Source organism: Aythya ferina (genome assembly GCF_964211825.1).
Source record: "Aythya ferina genome assembly, chromosome: 1".
In the NCBI taxonomy this organism is placed as follows: Eukaryota; Metazoa; Chordata; class Aves; order Anseriformes; family Anatidae; genus Aythya; species Aythya ferina.
In genome coordinates, this window is record NC_140296.1 from 98,886,864 (window position 1) to 98,901,936 (window position 15,073).

General features: G+C 37.1%; 1 long non-coding RNA gene across 1 annotated transcript in view; it reads right to left on the minus strand.

Annotated features, from left to right (window-relative positions):
• Positions 1-14,860, minus strand: part of LOC311430266 — a 34,838-nt gene extending 19,978 nt beyond the window's left edge. The window contains exon 1 of the long non-coding RNA XR_014688649.1: positions 13,820-14,860. This is a non-coding gene — a long non-coding RNA (uncharacterized lncRNA). The remainder of the gene's footprint in view (positions 1-13,819) is intronic.
• Between the last annotated feature and the right edge of the window lie 213 nt (positions 14,861-15,073).

The following is a 15,073-nucleotide window of genomic DNA, read 5'->3' on the forward strand; positions in this document are numbered from 1 at the left end:
CGGATAGACTTTTGAGTTGGCCTTGACAGTCTGAGTAATCAAGCCTTGATACTTTTTGAAAACCTTTAATTTTTCAATAAAAAAGACCCCAGATTTATCTTTTAGTAACAGATGTTTGGCCAAAGGCTGCAATGATTTTGAAATATTCGGCATTCAGCACTTCCCAATGTAACATAAACTGTGGCTACAAATTAAAGATAAATACACCCTGTATTCTCTGTTGCATTGCTACTTCCTTTTTTTTTTTTTTCCCAAAAATATCACTGGAAAAACATAAAAACATGCAATTTTTCTTTTCATAAAATAATTAATCTTTCTAGATCTTCTCTAGACTAAAACTGAAATAAATAAATAAATAATAAATCAGAACACAATAAAGTGTGCAGTGTTGTGAGGGCTGGCTCTGCACTCTGATGTTGGCAAGTTGTAGCTGATGCATCTGGTGCTTCAGTTCAAAGGCATATCTGGTTGTGGTCTGTGTGCTGGGTAATTGCATGCTGTGTTGTACATAATAATGTTTTTTAATTGGGCATACTCCAGTTTGTATAACAGACTCTATTATATAATAATTTCTACCTCTGTAAGTTAGTATATTTTATCTTCTAGTTGTCTTAGGAGTAAAATTTCATACAAATTGTTCAGGAGTTTGAGTATCAATTTCTCTCTTGCCTATTACTCAGACATTTAGAATATCTGCTTTTCTTATAACCTACAGCAAAGAGGCCAAAACACTGAAGTTTGCCATAGAACTCTCAGAGACTTCCCTTCCCTTCCTAAGTGGAAGTAGATATTGAATTGGTCACCATTTACCATTTCTAATGAAAAGATTTCCTGTTCTGAAAGACCACATTTCTTTCCTTTTTTTTTATTTTTATTTTTGTTTTATTTTTTTCTCCTGTTGTTACACTTCCATAGAAACTGGAAGAATCTAAGCAGGTAAGTAGCATTACTTCTAAGACCTTTTAAAATTTTTATATATTATATTTACATATATTATAATAATATATAATATAATATATATTATATTTATATATATTAGGAGCTTCTAGAAAAGCTTTCTACTTAGTGTACTGCATAACTAACAGTTGTTCCCTAACAATCACGTGCTGTCTCCTACAAAACTTCTGTTCATTTATTATGCCATTAACTCACCATTTTGTATTAGTCTCCAGACTTTGATGCCATATTTCTAGTAGAATACAGATGAAGGACACTGAGAGTTTAGTGAAATCTCTGTTGACAATCCAAAAGACATTTTTCTCTTCTTTTAAAAACCCATTCAAAGAAAGAAGAACCTTTTTGTTCCCAAAAGATATAACACAGACATCTATATCCTTAGAAATGTCAATTTAGCATTCTGATGGTAGACTGTACTAACACTGTGCCTCAAAGTATGAATGTATTGATCTATTGATTACAGCATTCAAGAGTTATCTGATTTCCTTGAAAAAGAAGAATGTTCATGTGACTTAAATTATGGAGGAAAAGGAGTCCAGCCAAATTAGCGAAGGATGATTGAATAAAATATCAATAGCAGTATATCTTCTGTCACTAGTGTTTTCTACATTTCCTACATTTTTCCAGAAAATATTTATTAATCCATTAAGTCTGTATATTTATAGAAAGCTGATAACCATTTTTGTACAGCCTAGGAAGTGGAAGAACAAGCCTATTGTTTATAAAACCTGAAAGGAATTAGAGCGAAAAGGAAAAGGAAAAGGAAAGAGGCGAGGCGAGGCAAGGCAAAAAAATTTCTTGCTGAACATATAATTTAAAAATAAATCCTTTACCCCTTTTAATCGTGTTGGAGATAAATACAGTTCCTATAGAACAGACCTTGGCAATCAAGATGAATGTTTTACTTAGTACAAACACGTTCCACCTGTTCTAGGAAAATGAATCAAGATGAAATTAAATAGAGTTTTTTTTGTTTTTTTTTTTTTTCTTATTTAAAAGGGTGAAATTAAAAGATGTCACTGAAAATCGTCATATTTAAACATATTAAGTAGGAAGTATTTCAAACATTAAAATTTAAAAGGGGACATGAATATAATGAAATAAACAGAACATATGCCACATAGAAATCCTATTGCTGCCATTTATATTTGAAAGTTCAGCATTTGAAGCTGCGCAAGCAGGAAATATCTGAAAGGTTAAAAAGAACAGTCCTGGAAGAAAAGAAAAATCAAACAAATCATTTAATAACAAATGCTATTACTAAAAGAATCTATCAGGAAAGAAAATGTCATGACAGACAGCCCATTTGATATATATAAAATATTCAGGGTTTGTGTTAAAAGTCTAAATTCAAGATCAAATACCTCAGGAGGAAAAGCTTATATTCACCATGAAAATAAAATATAATCTATTCAGATATCATGTCTATGCTTTTAACTTAAAAAGAGGTTGACTTAATGGGATTTGGCAAATTAAACTGATTTAATAAGATGGAGCTCTCTATGGCTAGGTTGTGCAGGTTAATTAGAAAATACTGAGCTGAAAAACCCACTTGTAGATGAAACATTCCCCAAAGATCTGATTATATATAGTGATTTTTAAAACCATTGTCTGGTGCTTACTGAGGCTGGCTGTTAGCAGGACTAAAATCTGATAGAAGATCAAACAGAGATCTTTGAAGATTCTGAGATACATTAGGAACAAAATATAACTGCATCATCAAAAGACTCAGTTCATTGGAACTGAATCTGGCCAGGGATGTCAAAGGCAACAATAAGGGCTTCTACAGGTACATCAGGGACAAAAGGAAGGTCAAGGAAAATGTAGGCCTGAATGAAATGAGTTTACACAAGACAGTTAAAAGGCCAAGGTACTAATGCAGTCTTTACCAGCAAGACTGGACTTGAGGATTCCCAGGTCTCAGAGACTAGAGTGGAAGCTTGGAGCAAGGAAGAACCCTTGATGTAAAGAGGATCAAGTCAAGGAGTATTTGAGCAGACTGGGTATTCACAAGTCCATGGATACTCATGGGATGGACTGTGAGTGCTGAGGGAGCTGGCAGATGTGATTGTAAGGCCAATGTCTATAATCTTTTCTTGATCATAGCATCTGGAAGAACTGATCAAAGACTGGAAGAAAACACATGTCACTCCTATCTTCCAAAAGGGGACCTATGGACTGATCAGCTTCTCCTTGATCCCTGGGAAAGTAATGGGACATCTAATCCAGGAAACCATTTCTAGGCATATGAAGTAGAAGAGAACCATCGGGATTAGCCAGCATGGATTCACCATGGGGAAATCATGCCTGTCCAACCTGATAAGCTTCTATGATGAAATGACCAGATTGATGGATGAGGGAAGAGCAGTGGGTATTGTCTTCCTGCACTTCAGTAAAGCCTTTGACAATGTCCCCCATAAGATCCTCCTAAAGAAGCTGTTGAAATGAGCAGACAGTGAGGTGGATCAAAAATTGGCTGAACAGCTGGACACAGAGGGCAGTGGTCAGTGACACAAAGTCTAATTGGAGGCCAGTAACGAGGAATACCCCAGTGGTCAATACTGGATCCAGTTCCATTTAATATCTTCATTAACAATATGGGCAATGGGTTATAATGTACTTAGTAAATTCACAGATGAATGAAACTGAGGGGGGTGGGATGTGGCTGACTCACCAGAGGGCCATGCAGCCATTCAGAGGGACCTCAACAGGCTGGTGAGGTGGGCTAAGTCTTATGAAGTTCAACAAGAAGTGCAAAGTCCTATGCCTGGGGAGAAACAACCACAGGCACTAGAAAATGCTGGGGGCCACCCAGCTGAAAAGCAGCTTTGCAGAAAAGGTCCTGGTGGACACCATGTTGAATGTGATCCAGCAACGTGCCCTTGCAACAAAGAAGGATAACCATGTCTTTCCTGGGCTGCACAGGGAAGACTACACTAGGTCTAAAGAGGTGATTCTTCCCCTCTCTTCAGTGCTGGTGAAGCCACACCTGGATTACTATATCCAGTTCTGAGCCCCCCAGTACAAGAGAAACCTGGACATACTGGAAGGAGACTAACATAGGAGCACATCAAGATGATCAAGGAACCAGAGAATACCTCTCCTGGGAGAAGAGGCTGAGAGACCTGGAACTGTTAACCCTGGAGAAGAGGAGGCTCAAGTGGGGATCTTATCAATGTCTTCAAATACTTGTAGGGAGGGTGCAAGGAGGGCAGAGCCAGGCTATTTTCAGTGGTTTCCAGTGCCAGAACGAGAGGCAACTATCACAAACATGAACTCAAGAGATTCCGTGTAAACACCAAGAAGTGCTTCTTTCCTCTGCAGATAATGGAGCACTGGCACAGATTGCCCACAGAGGTTGTGGAGTCCTCTTCCTTGATGATCTTCAAAAACTGTCTGAACACGGTCCCATGCAACCTGCTCTAGGTGTCCAGCTTGGGCAGGAGGGTTGGACTAGATGACCTCTAGAGGTCCCTTACAACCTCAACCATTCTGTGATTCTGACTTCACCACACAGATTGTAAAGTAGACTTTTACTTTCAAGAATGTCCAACAGCTCTTACAGTAATCTCTAAATCATTCTAAGACCATAAAGATATACAGAGTACTTTCACTCCAGTAACACAGATTTTCTTCCTATGCCAACTTCACATACAACATACTATGATGATATGCTGCAGCCTCTCATTGGTCAAGTAACTAGTAAAAGACAGTATTTCCTCCTCTGAGATGCGCTGGATATGTAATGCACCTCTTCAGAGAGAAGACATTAATATTTAATTATCAGTATAACCAATACTAAAAAGTTATTCAGATCATAAATTTTAGGTAAATTGTACAGCCATCTTAATCAAAAAAAAAAAAAAAAAAAAAAAAAAAAGTTCCACTGTATTTGGGAAAAAACAAAACAAACAAACAAACAAACAAAAAAAACATTTAAGATGAAACAAAGCTTAGAAAAGCAGTACCAGTGCAGGATACCAGCTGACCTTTTTGGTATTTTGTACTGAACACTTATGGTGCAGCTGTCCAATACCTCACTTAAAATGTCCAGCTGCACTTAAAATGTTCAGACAAAAGTGATAACTTGTGGTAGTTTTAACCTGTTGGACAACTTTCTGTGATTCTAAGAGCAAGTGTGGGATTCTGCACCTGGGAAAGGGCAACAGACTGGGGGATGATATGCAGAAAAGGATCTGTGGGTTTTAATCAACAGCAAGCTGAACGTGAGCCAGCAGTGTGCCTTGGCAGCCAGAAAGGCCAACCATACCCTGGGGTACATCAGGCACAGCACTGCTAGCGGTCAAGGGAAGTGACTGTCCTGCTCTGCCCTGCACTGGTGGGGCGTCACCTTCACTTCTCTGTGTGGTTTTGAGTGCCACGGCATAAGAAAAATATAAACCCGTCAGAGAGTGAGCAAAGGAGGGTTATGAAGATGGTGAAAGGGCTGGAGGACATGATGTATGAGGAGCAGCTGGGGTCCCTTGGTTTGTTCAGCCCAGAGCAGAACAGGCTGAGGGGAGACCTCATGGCAGCATGCAGCTCCCTCACGAGGGGAGTGGAGGGGCAGGCACTGAGCTCTGCTCTCTGGGGACAGCGACAGGACCCGAGGGAACAGCATAGAGCTGGGACAGGGGAGGGTCAAGCTGGGTGTTAGGGAAAGGTTCTTCACCCAGAGAGTGGTCGGGCACTGAGACAGGCTCCCCAGGGCAATAGTCACAGCACTGAGCCTGCCAGAGTTCAAGAAGCGTTTGCACAACACTCTCAGACACATGGTCTGATTTTTGGGTGGTCCTTTGGAGACCCAGGAGCGGGACTCAATGAACCCTGTGGGACCCTTCCAACTCAGGATATTCTGTGATTCACTCCACCACAATCAGTTTCTCGCTCCCCCTCACAGGAAAAGGGGTAAATACACGATCAAAAGGTCTCAGGCATCAAAGACAAGGAGATCACTCACCAATACTTGTCACAGGCAAAACAGACTCAGCATAGGGAGATTAATGTAATTTATTTCCCTTCATTAGCAAACTAGGACAGTGAGAAACTAAAAGCCAACTGAAATCACCCTCCACTCATCCACCATCATCTATGCTCTCCTTGCGAGCAGTACAGAGGAATAAGGAATAGGAGTTGTGGTCAGTCCTTAACAATTCAACTAAAAATTGATTTAGGAGAGAGAAAAAGTGACTTAATTTTATTATCTGTTTATTGGAGTGCTGTAGTTATATTCATGTCAGAGACTTGCATATGTATTTTTTGCTTTATGAAATGAAAGCAAGGTAGATATTCTCTTACTGATTTCTGGCAGGTGGTGCTGTGGCAGAGACAGACCATGGGTTACACACTAAGTAAAGATGGAGATTTTAATAGATACATACTTTTTTAACCTGCTGAAAGTAAGCATGTGTGTAAGACATGTTGGAAGTTACTCATACATAAATTTATTCAGTGGGAAATGAAATAAAACATGAAAGAAATAATTAAATACTTGTTTATAATAAAAATAATTATACTTATTATTTATAATAATTAATAGTTGTTAAATACTTCCTATAAGCGTATAGTTTTTCTACAGTGGAAATAACAATAATGAAGCCTGGATTTTTTCCCACATACAATCCTTTTCCCCCCAAACTGAGTTGGAAATGAATAATTATATAACGTAGGCATAGACAGAGAAAAAGTGATGTCTCTTCCTTCCCTCCCTTGTTATACATTTCCAACCAGAGCTTGCAAGATGATCTATATTTACATGATGGCAGAAAGAATTCAAATGAAGCAATTATTAGACAAAAATACTTGATAAATGGTAGCAATATGTTCAGTAAAATATACCACAGACAGAGTTATTTCTAGACAACCACCTGAAGAGTCTTCAAAATTTATTGCTATGAGAGCTTAAGAGACAACAATGCCTTAATTTTAGATAAAGAAGAATAAAGAGACAAATATTTTCTTAAATGCTCAACAGCAGATATTTCACTGGAGACAGACATGGGTTAGGTACTCAGCTGAGTATCTGTGCTCCCCTTCAAATTATTTATGTCACCTGAAGACATGGCTCTGCATTTTCATCCATACTCTTACAAATATAATTGTTAGAAGACACATATATGGTTTGAAATACTGTGTTACAGCTTAATTAATAATAATACCAGTAACATTGCAGTACCTGTGACCTGTTCATGAATCAGGGCCCCTCTTTATAAGCTGGGCAATTCTGCTGCCATCAGAGCAGTACCAACAGTGAATAAATAAATAAACAAAAAATAATCAGACATTCAAACAGCAGACAGGAAATCCAACAAATTACTTTTCATTGATTTCCCAGTGGCAAATCTGTGGTCTACGTGGATGTGTGCTCATGCCTCCTGCTATTCTTGGAAGCACACCTTCACTTCCACCCCAGTCAAAGAAACAGATTCCAACATTTTCACTAGTTATGAAAAGCACCCGTGTTAGATGACTTGTTGTAAATCCTTACCCTTTATTATCTACCAAATGGAGGTAATAATTAGAAAAGTTTCTTGATTCCCTAGAACCTTTTTCAGTCTCACCATCTACAAATTAAATTAATTATTTAAATCTTTGTTAACCTTGGTGGTGGTTCCTTAAAGATGTTGAAGAGATATTGTGTCATAAATCTAAAGTAGAAGGGGAAGAGGGGAGGACAAAGAAAAATAACAAACAATGGGAGATATCAATAAAATACATGTCTAAATGTCACCCCTAACAAGAGCGAGTCCACTTCTGACAAATAAAACCCTATCTATAAAAGCCTATCTACAACAGTGTTATTATTATATCCTCTCTCAGTAATAGTATCAGGCAGAAGAGATGAGACACTATGCCAGCTTTGAGAATTTAGTTTCTTCCAGCAAGACAGTGACACAAAACTAGAGACTAAGGGCAGAATCAATTTCGCACAATCCTAATGGTGAAAATGATGGTGGATAATGAATGGTAGTCTCACCTTCTCAAAGATACATCAGTCTTAATGCCAGAGAGGAGATGCAGCCTGGGAAAATGTGTACTGGGGTTGGGAATAACTGCCAAAATAAATGACACTGACAAATAAATGACAATGCATGAAGTTCCTCTTTGATAGAGATATGAGGATAAACAACAGTTAGTCAACATTTACATTTTAAAGTGCCTAGTAGTATCAGAGCCTTTTACTGACCATGGACTTTTGGTTAACACTAGGAGAACTGAACAATTATTTTGATTTGTACAGTACAATCCTTGATCACGGTCCCATTCAGTGTTTCTATTAGCACTTGGCATCACTGTTGCTTTCTTTGACCTTAGCACTAAATCTTGATATATGCATTCTTTTGTGTTAAAAATAGTAAATTTGATGGAAAATGAAGTTTGGGTCATTCCAAATGCATTAGGAATTTCAGAAAAAGGTCAAATAGTTTAGCTGATAAAGAAATGGGAAGCTAGTAGAAGGACAAAAGGCTGTGACATCCTGCTTCTATCAACTATCTAAATATTACAATATATAGATAGGTTGTATATTTCATAGGTTCCTGCTTGAGGAAATCATCCTGCACTTTCCATTTCCTAAGAAAGGGATCCACCAGCGATTTTCATGTTTAGAACATAAAATAACATAACATGTACACATGTAACATATCATTCTAAAGAGGGGATTGCTCAGTCTCTCTACTGAAGCCAATCCAATTTTTAATTGGTTTGATCCCAAGTATTTTCCTAGTTCATCTGCCAAACAAACAAATGCAAAGATTAATACAGACGTAATTAGCACAATGCTTTCCAAAAGAGGATGCAGAATATTTAAGTTCTCTATGAGAAAGACTATCCATTATTCTTATAGGTGGCAGAATATTTTCCATCTTTTATTTTATTTTTTGAAGTGAAGTCTGCAGTATCATGCCAACATTTCTTGCTTCTGTCCAGACAAGTCACTTATTCTTTAATTTTTCAGATGCAGCTGGCACAGTGCCTCTACCCATAACCACACAGAGCGTGGGAAAGAAATGTGGCAAGCCACTTTTCCCAGAGGCAGAATTAATAAAACTATGAAGCCAATGAGCATTGTGCCATCTGCCCCTTTTACAGGGACAGCATTAATCACAGCAGACCTCCCAGCTGAGTCCATCTTCTATCCATAACCAGATTCATGAATCTACCGGGGCAAGAAAACATCAGACAGCACCAATGGCAGAAGTTTAAATCTGCTCTCGCAGCACCCAGCCTTGCTCCCTGGCTCAGCTCTGGCCAGCAGCAGGTCCCCTTTGGAGCTGGCTCGTCTGACATGGGGCAGCTGTTGGGCTCTGCTCACAGAGACCACCTTGCAGCCCCTCCCTGCTACTAAAATCTTTCACATAAACCCAAAACACCTAGTAATTCATGTGATGCTTTCTGGCTCTCCCTCTCCCCTTAAAATCTATGAAAGCCTGATGAAAGACAATCTGTTTTGCAAATCAAAGAAGGAAATATGTTTTCTACTGAAATATCATTCAGTAAAGCACACTTCCTTCAGTTCCTTCTATGTAGGAATCACAGAATCACAGAATCACAGAATTTTCTAGGTTGGAAGAGACCTCACACACAACTCTATCCCTTGGAAGTTTGTGTGCTGTAAATTCAGACTGCAGAAAAAAATCATGCGATAGGACTGATCAGATAATTCACATGTTAAAGTGGGAAATTTATAAATAATACTGCTGACAAAAATCAAAGCAATTTAATGTTTCACTCTGATAAAATTTGCTCTGAGGAATAAAAATACTTCATTTTAACTTTATTATCACTTTGTTAGTCTTTTAGATCACATCAAAATGATTTATAGGCTGGACTTCAAACCTCTGTTCTTGATTATGAACATCACGATACTTGGATCTCTTATTTTCCTTGGTTTATGACCTATTCTTGTCAAACTGATCTCTCTTCTATCTGAAAATCTTTTAATATGAATAACTAAAGTTTTGAGAATAACATTTTAAATTTTCAAATGAGAGTTTTAAAAGTTGTTGAATTATAACATAAGTTTTATTTATAACAACCTTGAAATTATTAGTTAAGTGTGCACTAAGGTACAGAAAATAGATGCTTAACATCACAGAAATTCTGCCTTACGTTTATTTGTAAAGAAAAATAGACATACAGGGAATTTCCTTTCCCTTTCTTCCTGACCACAGCTGATGATCGTTGCATTATCACATGCACTATGGGAGTCAATAACATCTAATATTTTTCTGCATATTCTTTTTTTATTACCTATCCAGTTCTCATTCATATGCAGTCTATAAAGCTTTTCATATTCTTGCTCATCTTAGCTATTTGCATTGCTAATATTTAACAGTAAATTTAATAGTCTAATTATTCATTACATTAAAAAACATTTATTTTTATTGATTTTAAAGTGTTTGCCTGATAATTTTAACAAATGCCCTTGTGCTTATTTTATGAGCCAGGCTGATTTGCATTCTCTAGAACTATAATTTTAATTATTTTCTTTTTCCCTTAAGACAGAATAGAACAAAACAAAACAGTCTGAAACTCATGATTTAGTCTCTATTCATCCTACTAGCTTAGGGTAGGGTAAGCAGATATCTGACTTCAGCAGGGCCCAGCCACATGGCTGCATCTGCAAGATTACAGTCAGAGCAAATGATAGCTATCACTTCTACCACAAAGGTTTTGTACCTGTAACTGCAAAGTCTGAGCACAATCAGCTGGTAAGAAGGAGGCTTCTGCTTCTAAAACTTTTGCCCATAGGATTCAGCTGACAGTCCTTTTTTTCAGATTACGTTGAGTTTCCACATACTATTTTTCGCATAACCAAATATTGATTTTTGCTTATTTCATTAACAAGTATTTTTTAACTGAAAAACTAATTAGGTAAAAACCTACTGCCTTCCATCCCCCCCTCCCCATTTCATATTGCAATCAAAATAGAAATAAACTTCTGCTATTTGAAGTCACTTGATAAAATATTTTTTTAATGCTTTGCAAAAGTTGTACTGATGTTGTCCAGCACCCATTTTGCTCATGTGCAAGGCCCTGTGGGGCCTGAGTCAGAGGCAGATCCCTGCCCAGTGTTACAGTGGCTGGCACCAAATTCCACAGACTAGCTGGAACAGGGCTGCAGAAAGCCTAGCCCTACCAGCTGGTGTTAAGTAGATGATGTTTGTAGCCTAGCACAGCCTAGAACACAAGTGTTCAAACTGTCTCCATCTTTATTTTGGGAAAGTTTTATTAGTATAAAGATAAGCGAGATAAATTAAGATCCTTCTGCTTTCTTCCATGCAATTTCAGAATTTACTGAAGCAATGCACAAGTCGTAACTCTCAAGGGAATAACACAACTACATCATGTACAATGCTATGGCAGCAGCTTGCTTCCTGAATCTCTTTCAGCCTTTCTCCTCTCTTTTTAAAGTGCAGTCTACGTCTGTGTTTTGTTATCTCTAAGCAATATGAAAAGGTGACTGAATTTATTAAGATCAGTTGGTTGTTTGGGGTCACTAATTTAACACATCAATTACACTTATTAAGTAAATATTATTTTTCTGTATGATAAGGAGAAGAATACAATACAAGAATACAATAGTAGACAAGTAAGAAGAACATAAGGATGCCAGTACATCAACCCCAGAGAGCTTTCAAGCATAGATCAAATATAATAAAATACCTGCGTGCTAGCACAAGAAGCATGAAGGACAAACAAGGAGAAACTGTAAGGTGTGACTAACACAGAAAAATGATATAGGAGAGTTGACAGAAACATGGTGGAACAGATACCTTGCTAGTTAGTAAACATGGTGAGTTAAAGCTCAGCAATGATGGCTGAGGATGAAATAAAAATGTATATGTTTGTACTGTCAGGGAAATTAGACTTGTGATATGATAGACAACTAAAACAGAATTCCAGAAGGCATGTAGGAATCCACCCTAAAATCCTTATGTTTATTATAAGCAATGATGAATCACAGTGCTCCTGTTGAAAAACATTATTCAATAATAATTCTTTATACAATTTGTAAAGGACTAAATGAGAAGGGAGAAAATTATAATTAGTGGATAAGAATGGATAGATGACCAAACAAATGTGATCAACAACCTTCAATGATCACTGAAGTTCAAAGAGGAGGAGAAAAACAACTGCAACTTAAGTTACGTGGCATTAAAATTTTACTGATAAAATACTTTATCAGTAAAATACTCCACAGGAGTAAATCAATGACATGGCTTACCTATGGAAAACTGCCACCTAACTATCCTATTAAGTATCTTCTATCTGTACCAAAACATTTGTATGTGCTCTATTCTTGTATAGCATCAGGTGAGAAGTGACTTAACCAATCAAAACATATAAAAGAGATGCCAAAACCCCTAACTGAATTTGAGCAGTATAAATAGCAGTATAAAGTATAGTAGATATACCCAGTGCTATGACATATTCATGATATTTTTATCATGTTTTTCTGCAATGAAATCAACAAACAAGAGTTTCAAAAACAGAAGTAGGGAATAAAGCAGGTAATTAATATTTTATTTTTTTTTTTGCCAGGTAATTTTAACAGAAAAGACTCTATAACTGAAAATCATTATCATGCATTCAAATTTAGAATCAGATGTCTACAGAGCAAACATATTAATAAAAGCAGAGAAACATTTAATAGCACAACTTGCATATCACCTTCAACATAATAACTATAATAATATAAAAAAGATCTCAACTTGCTTTTCTGCGGTTGTAATATCTTGTGTTTTAATTTTGACTTCATATGTTGTAATATAATTTTATTTTGTGGCCTAGCTGCATTTACTGTGCCATAGACAAGTTATGAAACTGAAAAGAAAAGGCAAAAAGGAAAGAAAACCAACAACATAATTTAAAACAGTTAGGAACTTGAAAAAACAAACAAACAAAAAAAGTAAATGTAAAGAGTTTTAAAGAATAAATTTAAAAGAGTTTTATTTGTCAAGTAACAGGAAGAAAGATAAAAGTGAAGACACAAAAATTGAAAGTTAAAAAAAAAAAAGTATACCAAAATGAGTAACTTTTTCTCCCAAAGTGTCCATGAGTTAAATATATACATACATGTAAAATTTTAAAGTTTGTCATGAAAATATACATTATTAGAAGATCTGAGTGTATTTCATAAGATTTTTTCTACAGGGAAAATTTTCAAAATAGGAAAATTTTGAAATCAATCTGTTCTCTATACGTCCTTCAAGCTACTAAGAAACTATATTATGCTAATACTGGAATGCAAACATTTATCATTGCATTATTGAACTACATGTCACAGGATAACTACAATAAATCTAGGTTATGATCATTCAGAACAAATAATAAAAACTTCTATATTTGTTAAAAATATAAAGCCATGAATGATTGACATCTATATGTTCATTCTAAATATTTGCATCAGGTACATTTGATATCATGCACATTAGAATAAAACATACAGTCCAATGGGAAAAAAATGATGAACAGAGACAATGAACTTTGAATTAACAGGACAAATACCTTATCTTATCAGATCAAGCCACATTTGCATATCTAAGTGGAAAAATAAAAAGCTTACTATAATTAAAAAAAATAGCCACACTATCTTCTGCATAAGGCGGTAATAAACATTCAGGGATAATACTCAATCTGTCTGGATTGCCTGAAAGTCTTAAGAAGAGGACTGCCTATAGAAGCTAACCATTCTGCACCGCAGGGGAAGGATGGTATGGTTTACCAGACTCAGTACACAGGACCTCTCCCTGCAAGGGGAAAATGTAATAATGACTAATTAGAGTGACAGCAAGTTACTGAGGTAACAAGACACATTTTTCTTATTTAATTAGGTAAGTCATACACAAAAGCTAACCTGCCCCAGCTCACAAGAAGGATCTTGCTCTCTTCCTCCTCCTTTCTACTGCCTCCATGGTGCTTACAGGGAAGGTGATTCAGGCAATGAGCCATTTCACCTGTGCAGCCAGGCAGGAAGCCAATTTTGCAAGAATAGGGAAAGTAAAAGCAGCAGGAACTGCTCTTACATGTACTGCAACTGGTCCTGTGGAGCCTATATCAACACTTAGGCTCTCCCAGTTGCACTACCTGTGACTCAAAGTAGTTATGGATAAGCAGCTGCAGTTTGTTACATCCTTTTGCTTAGTAAATTAACTTTTTTTTTTTTTTTTTTTTTTTACTGTTTACATTGCTGGTGTTAAGAGCATGACACATCATCAGACTGTATTGCAAATTCAAGTACACCTTCATTAGTGATAGTTACTTTTCACACATCAGACTAACAAAAAAGTGAAAAAAATAAAACCAAACATGCCATCAGGGACCCTTCAAGAAAAATATTAGTCACAGACCTGTCTGGTGTAAATGAATTAATTCTGGCTAATTCACAACAGTAAGAAAGAACAATTACTGAAGCAGAAGAACAAGTAGTAACAAGCTATAACTGAAACTACAAACCAGATGAACATGCGGATAGCACCTGTACAAAAGACAAACAGTGTAAGAAAACAAAAAGCTTAAAAGCACCTGGTTAATAGTGCCTTTCAGCTAACCATGTCCAAGCAAATTCACTCAGTTTGGCCCTGGTGGGGGCTAAGACAAAATTGCACAGAATCACAGAATCATCTAGGTTGGAAGAGACCTCCAAGATCACCTAGTCCAACCTCTGACCTAACACTAACCAATCCTCCACTAAACCATATCACTAAGCTCTACATCTAAACATCTTTTAAAGACCTCCAGGGATGGTGACTCAACCACTTCCCTGGGCAGCACACTCCAATGTCTAACAACCCTTTCAGTAATGAAGTTCTTCCTAATATCCAACCAAAATCTCCCCTGGCACAACTTTAGCCCATTCCCCCTCATCCTGTCACCAGGCACGTGGGAGAACAGACCAGCCCCCACCTCGCTACAGCCTCCTTTAATGTGCCGATAGAGAGCAATAAGGTCGCCCCTGAGCCTCCTTTTCTCCAGGCTGAACAATCCCAGCTCTCTCAGCTGCTCCTCATAAGACTTGTTCTCCAGGCCCCTCACCAGCTTGGTCGCCCTTCTCTGGACTCTTTTGAGCACCTCGATGTCCTTCTTGTAGCAAGGGGCCCAAAACTGAACA